Source organism: Geotrypetes seraphini, chromosome 2 (genome assembly GCF_902459505.1).
Source record: "Geotrypetes seraphini chromosome 2, aGeoSer1.1, whole genome shotgun sequence".
Lineage (NCBI taxonomy): Eukaryota > Metazoa > Chordata > Amphibia > Gymnophiona > Dermophiidae > Geotrypetes > Geotrypetes seraphini.
The window spans coordinates 188,276,897-188,293,093 of record NC_047085.1 but is presented as its reverse complement, the minus strand read 5'-3'; the positions used below and the strand labels follow the sequence as shown (position 1 = coordinate 188,293,093).

Here is a 16,197-nt window from a genome sequence, read left to right as displayed (position 1 = left end):
AAGTTAATTTTTGGCTAAGTGGCATCTTATATCCTGTAACCAAAATGGACTTGCCATTGTATATTAATCCCCTAAAGGTTTGCTTAAAAAGCAGTGGTGACTTGTAAGAGAATTTAACATTATCTTCTTTGTAAAGGCAGAAATGATGTTGACAGAAGTAAGAGTAGGTTTTAACATGTTGCATTTGAGACACACACAATTATAAAAGGATGTTTGATTTCCCAAGGAAATACCTGTGGCTGCTAATACAAAGTTGAATAGTTAATCAGTGTTCTTTGAAGATGATTGTAGTTTATTTTCAGTGTATCCAAGCGCTAACAATGCAAAACAGCTCAGTAAAGATAACTTGTATCTTTTGATCCATTTTGAATAATCTCCTAGACATGTTTAAAGGAAGAGAAATTTTCCATCACAGAAATTTTTTTTTCTTATATTTCAATTACAGGATTGTTGGGATTGAATTTGAGACACGATAGCCTCCTTTGCTCCTCTAATGTCAGTCTGTGTTTTGGATTTAATAGATGATGTTGCACACTTAGCTTCAACAAATAGGTGATTACTTGAGATGGACTTGGGAAAATCCACTTCTTATTTCTAGGATAAGCAGCATAAAATCTGTTTTATTCTTTTGAGATCTTGCCAGATACTTGTGACTTTGGCCACAGTTGGAAGTAGCATTTTGGGCTTGGTAGACCTTCAGTCTGTCCCAGAATGGCAACTCTTTTGTTCTTATATTCTTATTCTGGACCACAAACAGGGCCATGCTAACTCAAGGGTACAACTTAGTGTTAATGTGGCTGTGTATGAGATGGTATTGGACAGAAAGAGATATCAAGACACATTACTATGTGCAACTATAATTAGGGCCTCTAATTTTAGCATTTAACTGCTAAACACAAATAATATACTCTTGCTGTAAAAAAATATATAAATACTAAAAGCAATTTAACCGGCCAAAACTTGTTCTTGGCTGATTAAATTGCTTCTCTTATGGATACCCAGGAGTCTGTACTGTAGCTGTTGATTCCCATTTCCCGCAAATTGCAGAGGGGTATCACTTTAAGAACTTGAAACTCCTTCCTTTTTGCAGTGGAGAACAACACTCTCCTCAGTTTTCCCTTCTAAAAGCAAACTCAGAAGGAGTTTTTTTTTGCTCTGCTCTGCCTTTCCTTGTTATTTTCGAGTATTTTTTCCATCAGGTTTTGAAAATTCTTTGTGACTTCATTACTCAGAGGACTCCTGCTTGGGCATACTCCGCTGGGGAAAGGATGCAGTCCCGCATGGGAGGACTGCTGCTCCCAGGCCAATCTCATAGAGTACCTGCGGAGCTAGCCTTCTTTGGGTCCCTTCAGGAGCTTAGGGTCCCTCCTTCTGGGAGTGGCTCGCCTGCTGATTTTATCAGAGACTTGAGCACAGGCTGTGTGACCCCTGAGTAAAAACCTTCTGGGTATCAGGTTGCCAGCTGCATAATTCCCCCTTCCTCTGTTGTTGCATGAGGAATCTCGGGAGGGGGGAAGCAGTGGTTGCAGTCCATCCAACCAGAATCGAGAAAAATTTGTTCGACAATTGAGGTCTGAGAAATTTCTGAGGCAGAAATCATTTCTCTGCAGCCAGGCTGATTCAGACAAACAGGCACCAGAAGTCACAGTGAGTACTCCCTTTATTCCCTATGGCGGAACATTGAGGGGCTCTGTAGTTTTGAGTTTGTGATTTCTGGGCTTAGTACATGGGTTCCCCTACTCAAAAACCCTAAAATCACTATTTTTTTATTTTTGATTGTCTCCAATGGCCCATTTTTGTGCAAAAAAATTTTTATGGTGGCCATTTTGGATTTTTAACAATCTAATTTAAAACTCTCTTTTTCGTTTTGGTGGGCCAGTTTATGTTTAGGTTACAAATATGAAAAGATGAATGCGGATATGTTGGGGCATAGCAAAGTATTTAAATTGTGTGTGGGGCCGTTGACATCCTTTATTAATTCAACTTAATTGTCTTTATTTAATTTACTGTTTATTTTTATATATATATCCAGGACGGGGTGTGGGGATATCTTTTTGGTTTATTTCTTGATTGAATTGCGGGAAGGAAGGGAAGGGATATTTTTCTTCTGTAATGATATTGATGGAATTTAAGTGCTTATTTTGATGATTAATGTTTGTATACTTCATGGCACTTTGTATTAGTTTTGAAAATTAATAAGATTAACCCCTCCCCCCCAAAAAAAACCCTCTTTCTGACTCTAAACAGCTCATTTTTGAAAGTGACTGCCTTTGATGGATCCCCCAGGCCTTTCTAGTTCCAGACCCTGCATCAGTTGCACAGAGTTGCCGGTTGAGGAGTGGCCGTGGTTACAGGAGGAAGGGGCAGGAGCTTTGGGCTCGACCCCCAGTTAGTCCTCCAAGACCTTGGAACCCTCAAAATCCTGGAAACACCGGTCTAATGGGAAGAGATCGGCTCAGATGAGCCAATTGAAACGTAAACACATGGTGGTGGATGATTCATCTCCTCTTCTCCAGTCTGCGGTTATGCAAGGAGCCTCAGGTTCCCCGCTGCTTGGCTTTTCTGACTTTGTCAGCCTATTTAATGGGACCACAAAGTGCTGCCTTCAGGCAAACCTGCTCCGCCTAAGGGTCATCTTTCTCCCAAGCAGGCATCTCTGCCTTATATCACACTGACTCCCAGTGTCAGTGACCATTCAGAGCAGGGCTGGGATGATTGGAAGTCCCTTTCCATGCCTTTTTTATTGCAGAGCTCTTCTGTGATGGTGGATGAAGTGAGATCCCTTTTGGGGTCTAGTAGCCAGGGGGTAGGAGCAACAGTGGATCACAGTGATGATCCTTCTGTATATCGCCTTTTCAGGTCTGCTTCAGTTTCCCATGTCATTTCTGACACCCTGTCTATGTTGAAGCTCAATGCCCAGCTGTCCTTCACCTCACAGTGCTCCATCAAATGCAGCACTAATGCACAGATGAAGGTTTTTCCTGCTCATCCGGATCTTACTTCCTTGGTCACTCTTAAAGTGGCCAAATCCTATGTCTTGCGTCTTTCCTAAGGCTCTGGACTTCAGTGACTGTGGACTCTGCAGTGGCGCAGGTGACTAAGCGCACCTCCTATTCTAGTGAAGGTGGAGTAATGCTGAAGGAAGCACAGGATCGTAGAGTAGATGAGATCCTGAAAATACAGTTTGAAATGCTGGCTTTGGGTATCAAAGCTGCAGCGGCTGCCTCCTTTGTAACACGAGCCTGCCATTCCAGACTGCGGACTTCTCCCTTGGAGCTTTGGGACTCCTGTCTTCACATGTTTACTGAGGGTTTAGATTACATGGCCAATGCTCTTTATGACATGATCAGAGTCCTGAGTAAGGTTTTGGCTTACTCCATTTCTGCCTGTTGGATGCTCTGAATCAGACAGTGGGCAGGTGACTTCAAGTGGCATAGAGAGGGTAGGAGACACCAAGGGCATTGATACCCCACACCCTCCTCTCCACCCCACCCACTCCTTCTATCCCCTCGCTCCTTCCCCACCCCCACGCCACACTCACACTCTCCCCCCCAGGCAAACAGCTTTCCCTCCAATGTCACTTCCTGGTCTCGTGGCCCGGAAGTGATTTCATTGGAGAGCCAGGCCAGTGTGAGCAGCAGGTGAAGATTTAAAGAGATATGAGGGGAGGGAGGGAGGGTGCGAGTGGGGGGTGGAGAGGTGCAGGTGTTCCCACTAAGATGGTGCTCCCCCTTACTACGCCACTGGGTGACTCGGCCTCTCCTCTCTCAAGGGGCTTGATGACTTTATGGCCAGTGTGGCAGATTGTCACTCTAAATCCCTCCTGGATAGTAGGAGCCATCGGCATGCCATGGGCAGTAGAGGCAATTTTCGTGCTTCTAGGAGATTGTGCCAATTTTCCCCCAGCTACTCAGAAGTCTTTTCAGGGGTCCAGACAGATTTGACAGTTACAGGCACCAGCAACCCATGATGCCAGGAAGACAGCCACTCCTCCTTATATCGGAGGGAGCTGTCAACATTCTGGGACAAATGAGAACAGATCTCATCTGACTGATGGGTGCAACATCCTGCATCTTTACCAGGTTTTAGAGGCCCACCTTCATAGAATAGGTGTCCAGGTACATCCTTACCTGGAAGAGTGACTGATCAGGGCCCCCAATTAGGTATGTTAACTTTTAACCCATTCTGGGCTCTTTTGGGAGGGTAGGCAAAAAAAAAGTGACTAAATAAATACATTTCTGGGTGAAACTGCTGTCCTAGAATACTAACATAAGGTTGCAGTTACATACCTAATTGTAAGTATGAGCACTTACATGCCTATGTGTAAATGTAATTGCAAGTATTATAATACCTGTGCATGTAAATGCTAGGCATGCCCCTGACCCTCCCATGCCCTTCCCAGGTCCACGCCCCCTTGCATTTTGGACGTCCAGCTTATAGAATACTGACTAAGTTAGTAGTCTGGATTTGAAATGCTTGTGAAATATTTCTCTCACTGGTGTATGGGGAGGTGTTTTTTTTTGTGGGGGGGCAGGATAATATCAACAGGGGTGAAAGTTTGCCAGCCTCCTGGGTTTATGAGGTTTGGTAATTTTGGAGGGTGGAGGGGATTTAGAAGGATGAGTGTGAGATGGCAGAAGAAATTGGGGCAAATTAAAGAAGGATTTGGGCAGAGATGGAGAGTTGGCTATTGGGGTTTTATGGAAACCAATATATTCTGGTGGCCATATGGTGAGAGAGAAGGAAATCTCCTATGTATAGACAGTAGATTCTGATGCATGGGATAAGAACACTGGCTACCCATAAAACGACAAGTGCAATACAAGGTGTTATCATTAGTGCACCAGGTGTTATGGGATTGCCCTTGTCTGGTTTCTAACACTGGGAGGCTTACAAACCTTGAAGAGACTTGAAATCGGTTGAAGCCATGAAACTAATAGCTAACATGGAAAGGGGAGTACATTTTGTGGCCACAAAATCTAAAAGGTTTTCAGTGGCTTGGTGACCTTATGGAATGCTTTGTTTGAACAATTGAGGCTATGTACGGAAATTATTAAAAACTCAGTTGTTTGTTAACGCTTATATGTAGAGGTCGCAGCAAGCAAGTTCCATTTGTTTAAATTTTTGGAAACAATATTATGCAGGATGTTCATTATTGTCTGCTTGTAGGCTGTAGAAAATAATGTATGTTGTATGTGGACAAGATATTAAATGTAGATAATGGTGGTTGGATGTCATTTTAATTTTATGAATGTTTGCTACTTGGAAACCGCTTAGAGCTTAGGCGGTATACAAACCTTTTAATTAAAAAAGAACAACTTTAGTTAAATGGGGTGATACAAGTCTGCTAATGGAATGTAAATGGTCTGAATCATCAGATAAAACTGAAAAAAAAATATTACAGGCTCTACACAGAATGAAAACAAATCTTGTTTTTTGGATCCCTTTGTAAAAACTGGCTTTATGTGTGCCGCTCTCAAATCTCTTGGTCCTGTAGATGATTTTAATGATAGGTTACAGATTACTAACAGTTGGTCTGCAATTTCATTTTTTTAATGAATTGATTTTCTGAATGTAGAATCTTAAGACAAGGGTGGGCAACCTTTGTCCTCGAGGGCCGCAATTTAATCAGATTTTCAGGATTTCCCCAAAGAATATGCATAAGATTTATTTGCATGGAAATAGATCTCATGCATATTCATTGGGAAAATTCTGAAAACCTGACAGGGTTGTGACCCTTAGGATTGGAGTTGCTCACTCCTGATCTAAGGAATAAAAAATGTCTTATGCATTATGCAAAGCACCACTTGTTGCACCGTGACTCTTCAGTGCAGCACTTCATTTAAACACATCGACTTCTAACCATCTTACCCTTCCCATCCCATCTCCCTACCTACCTACTCTTTCATTATAATCCTGCAGTTTCATTTTTAAGTATCTTCAGTGCTCTGGGGTGTATACTCTCCAGTCCATTGGTTTTTAGCCTTCCTTCTTCTATTTCCCAAGTTCACTAAGATTTGTTTCAGTTCCTCTGAATTGTCACCTTTGAAATTATTTATGGCACAGGTATTTTCCCCACATCTTCCTCCAAATAAAGAATTAATTTACCATATTTTTTGCTAGATTTAGAGGAGGAAAACAAGAAAAAAAAACATTCTGAACCAAATTCTCCCTGCCAGGCTCTGCACCCTGTCCCCCCTCCCTGCCAGGCTCTGTACCCTGTCCCCTTCTTCTGGTGGTCTAGTTTTAGGCCGGGACAGGGTTGGCAGGGACAGGGCACAGGGCGGGCAGGCCTAGTGACTGGCAGGCAGGCCTAGTGGCAGTCAGGCATGCCCCATACCCCCCAGTACCTTAAATCATCCCCCCATACCCCCACGTGCCCCCCAGTACCTTAAATCATCCCCCATCCCCCACGTACCCCCCAGTACCTTAAATCATCTCCCATACCCACATGTACCTTAAATCATCTCCCCACGTACCCCCCCAGTACCTTTTACAACTCCTCTCTCTGACGGCTCTCTCATCTATTTCCCAGCTGGCGGCGCACAGGCCAGAAGCGCAAAGATCAGGAGCAAGCCCTCCACATTCCTGCTTGGGCCCGTGCCGATCTCCGAATGGCTGCAGTCAGTTCTTGCGAGTCCTGCCATTCGGAGATCAGCGCGGGCCCAGACGGGAGCACAGAGGGCTTGCTCCTGATCTTTGTGCTTCTGGCCTGTGGCCACTGGCCGGGAAATACGCTGGATCACCAGGTTCGACGACAGTGGATGAGTGGGTGGCTGGGTTTTAAATTAAAGATGCAGTGTGGGGGGGGGGTGTTAAAAATATGCTGCGGCAGCAGGGGAGGGTTAAAAGATGCGGAGGTGGCAGCGGGCTTAACAAATTTGTATCTTCGCTTCATAAGACAAACTTACATTTCCACCCCCTTTTTTGAGGGTAGAAAAAGTGCTTCTTATGGAGCAAAAAATACGGTAGTCTCTATACTGTGGCCTTCTCCTCCATGAGTGCCCCTTTTACATCTCAGTCATCCAGTAGTTCAACTAATTGATTTACTGTTGTTTTGCTTCTAATATACCTAAAAATAGTTTTTATTATGTGTGTTTGCCTCTAAGGCAATCTTCCTTTCATAGTCTTTCTTCACTTTCCTTATCAGTGCTTTGCATTTGACTTACTATTCCTTATACTCTAGCTAACTGCATTGCATTATCGACCATTCAAACTTTCAAAAACTCATAAAAAATATTTTTATAAGCATCAGCTAAAGTGAACAATGCTTGGAATGCTCCCAGTACTTACAAACATAAGAACATAAGAAATGCCTTCACCGGAACAGACCCCAGATCCATCTAGTCCGGCGACCCGCACAAGCGGAGGCCAATCCAGGTGTTCCCTGCTGAAGACCCAAAACAGTGATTAGTAAATAGGCCCATAAGTTAGATACACAGTAGAGGATGGCAGATAAGCTTGAAACGACCCATCTAATGTACTTAGTAAAGGGGTTAGTTTATAGTTTATTATTTATATCCCGCCTTTCCCAAGCGGATCACAACAAAGTCACAATAATATACATGACAACCATCATAAAACATAACAATAATATCATACCTCCTAAAAGTCACAATAGGCTACCAGCAACCGCCCCCCCTACCATGCACATACAATTCAGGTCCCATATTTCATTCTGCAGAAAGATGTTTTTTCAATATTTTCTTGAAACTACTCAAATTTTTTTGATGTCGTTTGTATCCTGGGAGTTTATTCCACTCTTGGGAACTCACACAAGAAAACATACTAATTCTAGATAGTCGACTGCAATTGCTTCACAGTTGGAATACGAAAATCAGTGTGAGTCATAGAACGCAACATGCACTGCAGTTCATATGGCAAAATGCTATCCATCAAATACCTTGGCGCCTGATTATGGATGCAAAGATACACAGCAACTAGTAATTTATAAAGAATTTGATATTCCAATTTCAACCAATATAAACACACATAGCATTTAGTCACATGATCATGCTTTTGTAGTCTAAACAGAGTTCGAACAATTGAGTTCTGAGGATTGGAATAGAAACTGCAACTTTGTGCAGTCTTTGATATGCAAACAGTAATTTCACTTCAGTTTTCAGCTGAAGTACCCAGTGCTTGGTTTCTGTTCACTTGCAATTAAAGGATCCTCACTGTTTATCCATCAACTTTTTCAGTTTTATCAGTTTGTCTCCACTGTCACCTCGAGAAGGGCATTCCGGGCATCTGTTGATCTTTCAGTGAAAAAAAAAATTGATGTTGCTCCTCAGTCTGCTCATTTTCAACTTCATATCATGTCCCCTAATTCTGCAGCTTCCTTTCCTTTGGACAGGGTTCCTTAAAGGGGTGGTAACTAAACCATGCATTAGTAGACTCTGGTGTAACACTGCTTGGGTAAAGATTTGGGGAGAACTATTTTGTGGTTCCCTTGTGATCAAAATGGGTTGGGGATGCAAAACAGTGAGCAATAGGGTGTTTTGTTTTGTTTTTTTTGTATAATCTGTTAGTGGTTGGGTAGTGGTCAATTATACTGTGTATAAATTGCTTGCTCCTGGTCCCTGTATTCATTACATTACATTACATTAATGTCTTCTATCCCACCAATACCTTTCAATTCTAGGCGGTTTATAAGAATTGGCCTGGGCATTCCCAGGAAGATTACAAGGTTAATAGATATAGTATGCATCAGGATCTGGGGAGGGTCGATCGGGTTTAGTTAGATCATTTGACAAATTTCTTGAAAATTTCCTGAATGTTTTGTAGTTGGGCGTCATGGTCAGCAGATTGGAGAGATGGTGGTCTAGTCTCGCTGCTTTGGTGGCTTTGTATACCTTTGGTTGGGGGATTAGTAAAGTGTGCTTGAGTTATCCTTGGTCTGGATGTGTTATTCCTGATTAGGCGGTTGCTCAGATAGTTTGATCCATTTCCATTTAGGGCTTTGAATAGGGTGCAGTAGAATTTGTATTGTATGCATGCTTGTACTGGGAGCCAGTGTGATTCTCGGAAAGCAGAGGTAATGTGATCAATATTTTTTCAGCGAGTATATCAGTCTAAGGGCTGTATTTTGGCTGTTTGTAATTGTTTAGCATGTTGGTGGGGCATGACAAGTATAGAATGTTGCAGAGTCCAGGAGTCCTTGGATAGTGCTTGTACCAAGAGTTTGAATTGTTAATGGTTGAAGTATTTTCAGATTTGCCTTAAGTTGTGCATTGTTGCAAATTCTTTCTGGACCATTTTGCTTATTTGAAATTGCATGGTCCAGCCTTTGTCTATCATTATTCCCAGCAGTTTTAGGTTGGGTTATATAGGATATGTAATGGAGTTTATTTCTAGGTTTCTTATGGTTGGGGTTTTGTTTTTTTCTAGAAGTAAGAATTTGGTTTTGTCTTGGTTCAGCTTTAATTTGTGGTCTCTCAGCCATTTTGACACTGTTTCTAGTGCAATGTGTAGTTTGTTCATTGTATTGGGGATGGTTTGGTCAAAAGACAGGAGGATGGTGATGTCATCTGTGTATGAAGTTATGCCTAGTTCATCTTAGCATGTGCCAAGTGAGTGTTGGAGATAGTGGGGAGCCTTGTGGGACTCCATAGGGGTTGTTCCAGGATTCTGACTGTTCATTGTTTGCTTTAACTCTGTATCTTCTTGAACGGAAGAATCCTTCAAACCAATTGTAGACTCTGCCTGTGATTCCTATTGCCTCCTGTGTTTGTAATAAGATGTAATAGGAGTCTGTCTAGGTCCGAGCCATTGTATGTTTGGAAAGTCTAACCAGTTTCTGTCTGCTGCGTAGGACTCATTTTCTCTGAGTGGTATCGAGATTTTGTCCAGGTGGTTTGGGGACCTGGTGAAGGTGTTGAGATTTTGTTCAGCAAGTTGGTGGGATGTGGAGGGAGGGGTGGGTTTGTTGTCTGTGAGTTCCTTTAGTAGTTTAAAAAGTTTTTTGGTGTCTTGGATTTCTGTGCCTATCTGACTGGTGTAGTATGACTTTCTTTTTTCTCTTAGCTTTTGTGTGTTCAGTGCTCTCCAGATTGGTTTTGTGTGTTCTTGGTTGATTTTTCTCCATTCTCTTTCGAGACATCTGCATTGTCGTTTGAGTTGCAGTAGCTCGTTGTCAAACCATTTGTCTGAGCGTCTACAGATTCTGGGGATTTTTTTTGTGGTTGTATCATATCTTCGAGTATGGATGTGCTTAGGGTGCGCCAGTGGTTAATGAAGTCCTTGGGGTTGCTATCTTTGGATCATGGTGTCTACTTTGTTGGGTGGGTTGATCTTTTTGTGTGCTTCGTATGTTAGGCTTTGGGGGTCAGAAAATATGGTTCTACCCCGATGTTTCTAAAACTACTCAGGAATGAAGAAAGGATTTTCTTTCCTTATGTCAAGAGACAATTCAGTTAGGTGCTACATTTCTTCTTGTGTATTCCTGTAAGTACCTGGTTAGATACTTTGGTGTCAAATATATGTTTTATTCTCCAGAACATCTGAAGCAGTTCCAAGATATTAAGAAAATCGTCAAGGAATGATTGGAAAAGGGGACTTCTTTTAATTGTTTAGTCGTTGATTCACACTAAGCTTCTTCCTCAAATTATTTGTATTTAACTTTTCCTTGACTACCCTTACTGTTATTGTGGTCTAAGAAAGGGGATTAAGATTTTGTTATATTATAAGAAATTTTCTTTTTTGAATAATTTTCCTTCTCTGTGTTTCATGCAGCAAGATGTATTCTTGTGAATTTTATTTGAAAGTTATAAAAAAAGAAAGAAAGAAGAGTATACAACATGAAAATTTACTTATTTCATACCAAAAGCACAAGTTTATGATACAAACTTTTCAATCATTCGACACATAAGATGCTCCTTTTGTAAGACTTCTGAGTGGGATCTACTAGGATAATCCCGCATAAGATTCCAACAATAGGTTGCCTTCATGTGTTCATCCCATCGTCCTTGGTATCTAGCTTCCATTGTTTTTATGTCTTGGGAAATCTTGCTCTTCGCTTAAGTCACCAAAGTTCTTTGGAAAGTGATGTAACTGACTGTACAGATAATGGACTGTAACACTCATGTTACAGCCAAGCCTTTTGAAATGAAAGAGCATATCCTCTACTAATTGTTGTAATTGTCTGCCTTCTTGTTGCCAAGAATGTTTTTTACAACAAGGATAAATGAAGACCAGACACATGATTCGATTTCATTCATTGATGCTACGAAGTGTGGGTCATTTATAAGTCATTTGATCTGTGAGCCATTAGAAATTCCTGTCTTCAGTTTTTCTATGGTAAGCCCAAGTAACATATGCACTATGTATTCAGTGCACAAACCATCTTTATTCAAAGCCTTTACAAATTGTTTTGTCAGGCCTAGCTTTATATGTAGTGGTGGCAGTATGATTCTTTCTGTTGCTACCAAAGGTTAATTGATTACATTCTCTTCTCCAACCACTATATATTCCCTCGGATGCCAATCTTATTTTGCCCAATGTTCAGGTTTGGCTCTACTATCCCAAAGGCATATCTACTACCTATAAACATATCTAAGAAACTAGAGCTGATACGGTCTATCCAATACAATTTTCTGAATCGGTGCCCCAAATAACCTCTTGAACAGGTCAGAAACCCAAGGCACCAATTTTTTTTTTTTTTTTTTTTATGGTTGGCTCTGTTATTTTTAAACTTAAATGTTATTTGAAGAGTTACAATTACAATTTATATATTTTAGCTGGAAGCTATATAGGTTTATATCTGAGCTAACTTGAAGTTGATTCATTGTTCTCTTTAGTTTTTAAAGTTGGCAGCTTTTATCATAACAGCAGCTGGATTTGAGATAACCTAATAGTGCTGGCACATGTTGGGGCATATGGGAATTTATTAAATCATAAGACTCTTGGAAAAAGAAAGAAAAAGAAATTGTGTGAATTACATGATATCCAAATTTAAAACAGCTGACCATGAGTAGACTGTAATTTCAACACAAGTAAACTCTCTTGGTCTGATGTTAATTTGATTTTGCTTTGAAAAAAGAAGCTAGTTTGGCATAAGAAATGCTCATTTTATAGCATAAAGGATGAGTTTACTGAGCTATCAAGCAGTCTTATGTATGGAAAAAATAGCATGTTCCCGGTGCACCTGCCAACACCAAAGCTTTATAAAGATAAGATTTAGTTTTATATATGCATAAATATTAGGAGAACATCAGATACCTCATACTATAGAGGTCATTTTGAAATTGTTTGTGATTATGTTTGTTTATTCATTTGATATGCAAAAATATCTAGGCGGTTTACAATTCAAAAACAAAGAACAAAGGAAAGGAACGCCATGAAATTATTGTAAAGTCTACTATCATACAGGTGACCAAACATATATAAATACAAATACAGTCGACTCTACCTAAATGCACGTCGGTTAAGCGCACGCTTCGGTTATCCGCAGCTGACCATCATGGTTCTGGGTTTTTTTTTACATTAAAGTCAATGGACGTAAACTCCGGATTTTTGCAATTCTAATAGGCACACAATCCACTTATGCGCACTGATGTCATAGATCCCACCTCTATTTTTTCACGTTATGTTCACTCCTGTTAAAAGCAATCACGTTCTGACGTGGATGAGCCACGTGTTTCAGAACAGCAGCCTAGGCCTGGACAGGTGTTTGAACTTTCGGAACTGCACCATGGCATCGCATGGACAAAAATCATTTTCTTTGGCTGAACGTGATTACAGTTTTCCCTGAGTTGTTGGAAAAATGTCGCTGGACTCAGATCAAGCCATATATTTAAGCTAAGTTGAAAGTCTTTTTTGATCTATTTGAGCGTTTTACACCCTGGGCACAGTAGTGGATGTTACTTCCAGTTGATAAGTACATTATTTGGTGAAGGTTTTTTGTCAATGAGAATATAGTGTGCACTTAAAATCAATTTTGATTGCTGCCTTACAAAGGTTATTGAGGCTTTTTTCTCCACTTTTTGATTTAATGCTTATCTCTGGAGTGTAATCTACCTCTGGTAAGTAACATTTTGATATTTTGTGAATTTAACATCTCTATCATATCTTCCCCTCTCCTGTATTTCCTCCAAAGTATACATATTGAGATCTTTAAGTCTGTCCCTATATGCCTTAAGATGAAGACCACCAACCATTTTAGTAGCCTTCATCTGAACCAACTCCATCCTGTTTAATATCCTTTTGAAGGTGCTGGCTTCAGAATTGTTCCCAATATTCTAAATGAAGTTTCACCAGAGTTTTATATTGGGGCATCAATACTTTTTCCTACTGGCCATACCTCTCCCTATGCATACCCTAGCATCCTTCACGCTTTCACCATCACCTTTTCAACCTGTTTTGCTACCTTAAGATTATCACATAAATTTTTTTACCCCCTAAAGTGTACCGTTCCCTCTGTTTTTTTGCAGCCCAAATGACCTTGCATTTCTTAGCATTAGGTTTTAGCTGCCAAATTTCAGACCATTCTTCAAGCTTCACTAGGTCTTTCCTCAAGTTGTTGACACCATCAGGGTGTCTACTGTATTGCAGATTTGGTATCATCCACAAAGAGGCAAATCTTACTTGACAGCCCTTCAGCAATATTTCTTATAAAAATGTTATAAAAAAACAGGCTCAAGAACCGAATCTTGAGACACACCACTGGTAACCTCCCTTTCCTCATAGTGATCTCCATTGACCACTACCCTCTGTTGCCTTCCACTCAACCAGTTCTTGAACCAGTCCATCACTTTGGGGCCCATAACAACACTCAGTTTATTTATTTGACACCTATATGAAACACTATCAGAGGCTTTGCTAAAATCTAAATACTGTACATCACATTTAGCGCACTCACACTATCCAAATCTTTGGTTACCCAGTCAAAGAAATTGATCAGAATTGTCTGACAAAATCTGCCTCAAGTGAATCCATGTTGCTTCAGGTCCTGTAATACACTGGATTCCAGAACTCTCACTATTCTCTGTTTTAAAAGTGTTTGCACTAATTTACTTACTACAGAAGTCACAGTTATCAGCCTGTAGTTCCCTACCTCTTCCTTACTTTCACTTTTGTGGAGAGGGGCCACATGCACCCTTCTCCAGTCTTCCAGTACCACTCTCAATTCTAGAGAAGCATTAGAAAGTCAGCCAGTGGAGCTATCAGAATTTTGCTAAGTTCCTTCAGTACCCTTGAATGTACACAATCCAGCCCCATTGCTTTTTCTACCTTTAGTTTAGGTAACTCCTCACGAACACAATCCTTTGAAAATTGATCAGGGTCTACCACTTCTCCATCCCTATTTGCGTTTGTCTTCTGCAGTCCTGTTCCCAGCACTTCAGCTGTGTTCACAGAACAGAAATATTTTTTAAGCAATTCAGCCTTTTCTTTGTCAGCTTCTACATATTCCTCTCCTTCACCTTTGAGTCTCACAAATGCCACTTTTGCACTTCTTCCGAAAGCATCTGAAAACTTGGCAATTCTCAAAACTGTAAATCTTGCTACCCTCTTTATAATCACTAACTCTTATTATGTTGTTCCTTCCTTATATTAAAGTTCTTGTAAACCATGCCGAGCTCCATCTCTAAGGAGAGGATGTGGTATATAAACTTAAGGTTTAGTTTAGTTTCATATCACCAATATATCTAAAAAAAAGTTTTGTTTCCCCATTTTACCGTGTCAGCTATTTTATCTTCTATTTGCATCTTTGCTTTCCTGACTACTCGACCAGCCTCTCTTAACCTTTCTAGATATTTCTGCCTGTCTTCCTCTTTCTGTGTTATTTTGTAGTTTATGAAAGCCAACCTCTTTTTCTTTACCTTTTCAGCTACTATCTTTGAGAACCAAAGTGGCCATCTTTTCCTCATACTTTACTTACAAAATGGTTTGTTGCCCTTACATTTGCTCCTTTCAGTTTTGCTCATTGCTTTCCTACTTCTTCCATATGTTCGCATCAAAACAACTAAACTAAATTAAAACTTAAGTTTATAGACCAGGTCATCCCCAAGAACATAAGAACATAAGAAATGCCTCTGCTGGGTCAGACCCGAGGTCCATCGTGCCCAGCAGTCCGCTCACGCGGCGGCCCAACAGGTCCAGGACCTGTGCATTAATCTTCTATCTATACCCCTCTATCCCCATTTCCAGTAGGAATTTGTCCAATCCTTTCTTGAACCCCAGTACCGTACTCTGCCTTATAACGTCCTCTGGAAGCGCATTCCAGGTGTCCACCACACATTGGGTAAAGAAGAACTTCCTAGCATTTGTTTTGAATCTGTCCCCTTTCAACTTTTCCGAATGCCCTCTTGTTCTCTTATTTTTCGAAAGTTCGAAGAATCTGTCCCTCTCTACTCTCTCTATGCCCTTCATGATCTTGTAAGTCTCTATCATATCCCCTCTAAGTCTCCTCTTCTCCAGGGAAAAGAGACCCAGCTTCTCCAATCTCTCAGAATATGTCAGGTTTTCCATACCTATTATCAGACGTGTTGCTCTCCTTTGAACCCTCTCGACTAACGCCATATCCTTCTTAAGATACGGCGACCAATATTGGATGCAGTACTCCAAATGCGGGCGCACCATCGCCCGATACAACGGCAGGATAACTTCTTTCGTTCTTGCTGTAATACCCTTTTTGATTATACCAAGCATTCTATTCGCTCTCTTAGCGGCCGCTGCACACTGTGCCGACGGCTTCATTGTCATGTCCACCATTATCCCCAAGTCCCTTTCCTGGGTACTCTTATTCAATAACATCCCTCCCATTGTATAGTTGTACCTCGAGTTTCTGCTCCCCACATGTAATACTTTACATTTTTCAATGTTGAACTTCATCTGCCATTTTGCCGCCCATTCTTCTAATTTGTTCAAGTCCCTTTGCAACTTTTCGCAGTCCTCTGTAGTCCGAGCTCCATTAAAGAATATGGAGCTCGACTCGGTTAACAGTCATAAGTTTGATAATAATAATAATTGATTAAAGTAAAGAAAAGGAATATAAACCAGAAGTCATAGAGATGACATTAAAGAGATTGAGGAGTGGCTCATTAAATATTTAGAAAATAATAATGTATTCAGGGTTCTATGAAATAGTTGAAAAGAATTTAAATCTCTTATCGTAATGCAATTCCAAATCTCCGTAAGTTTAAATATATAGGAATTCACCAATTTTCCTGCAGATCTAATTCACTTAAAAGAAAGAAA

The 16,197-nt window shown here is 40.7% G+C and overlaps 1 protein-coding gene across 5 annotated transcripts in view; it reads left to right on the top strand.

Moving 5' to 3' along the window:
• The window catches only part of CDKAL1 (CDK5 regulatory subunit associated protein 1 like 1), a 1,479,984-nt gene that overhangs the window by 964,764 nt on the left and 499,023 nt on the right, over positions 1-16,197 (top strand). The window lies entirely within an intron of this gene.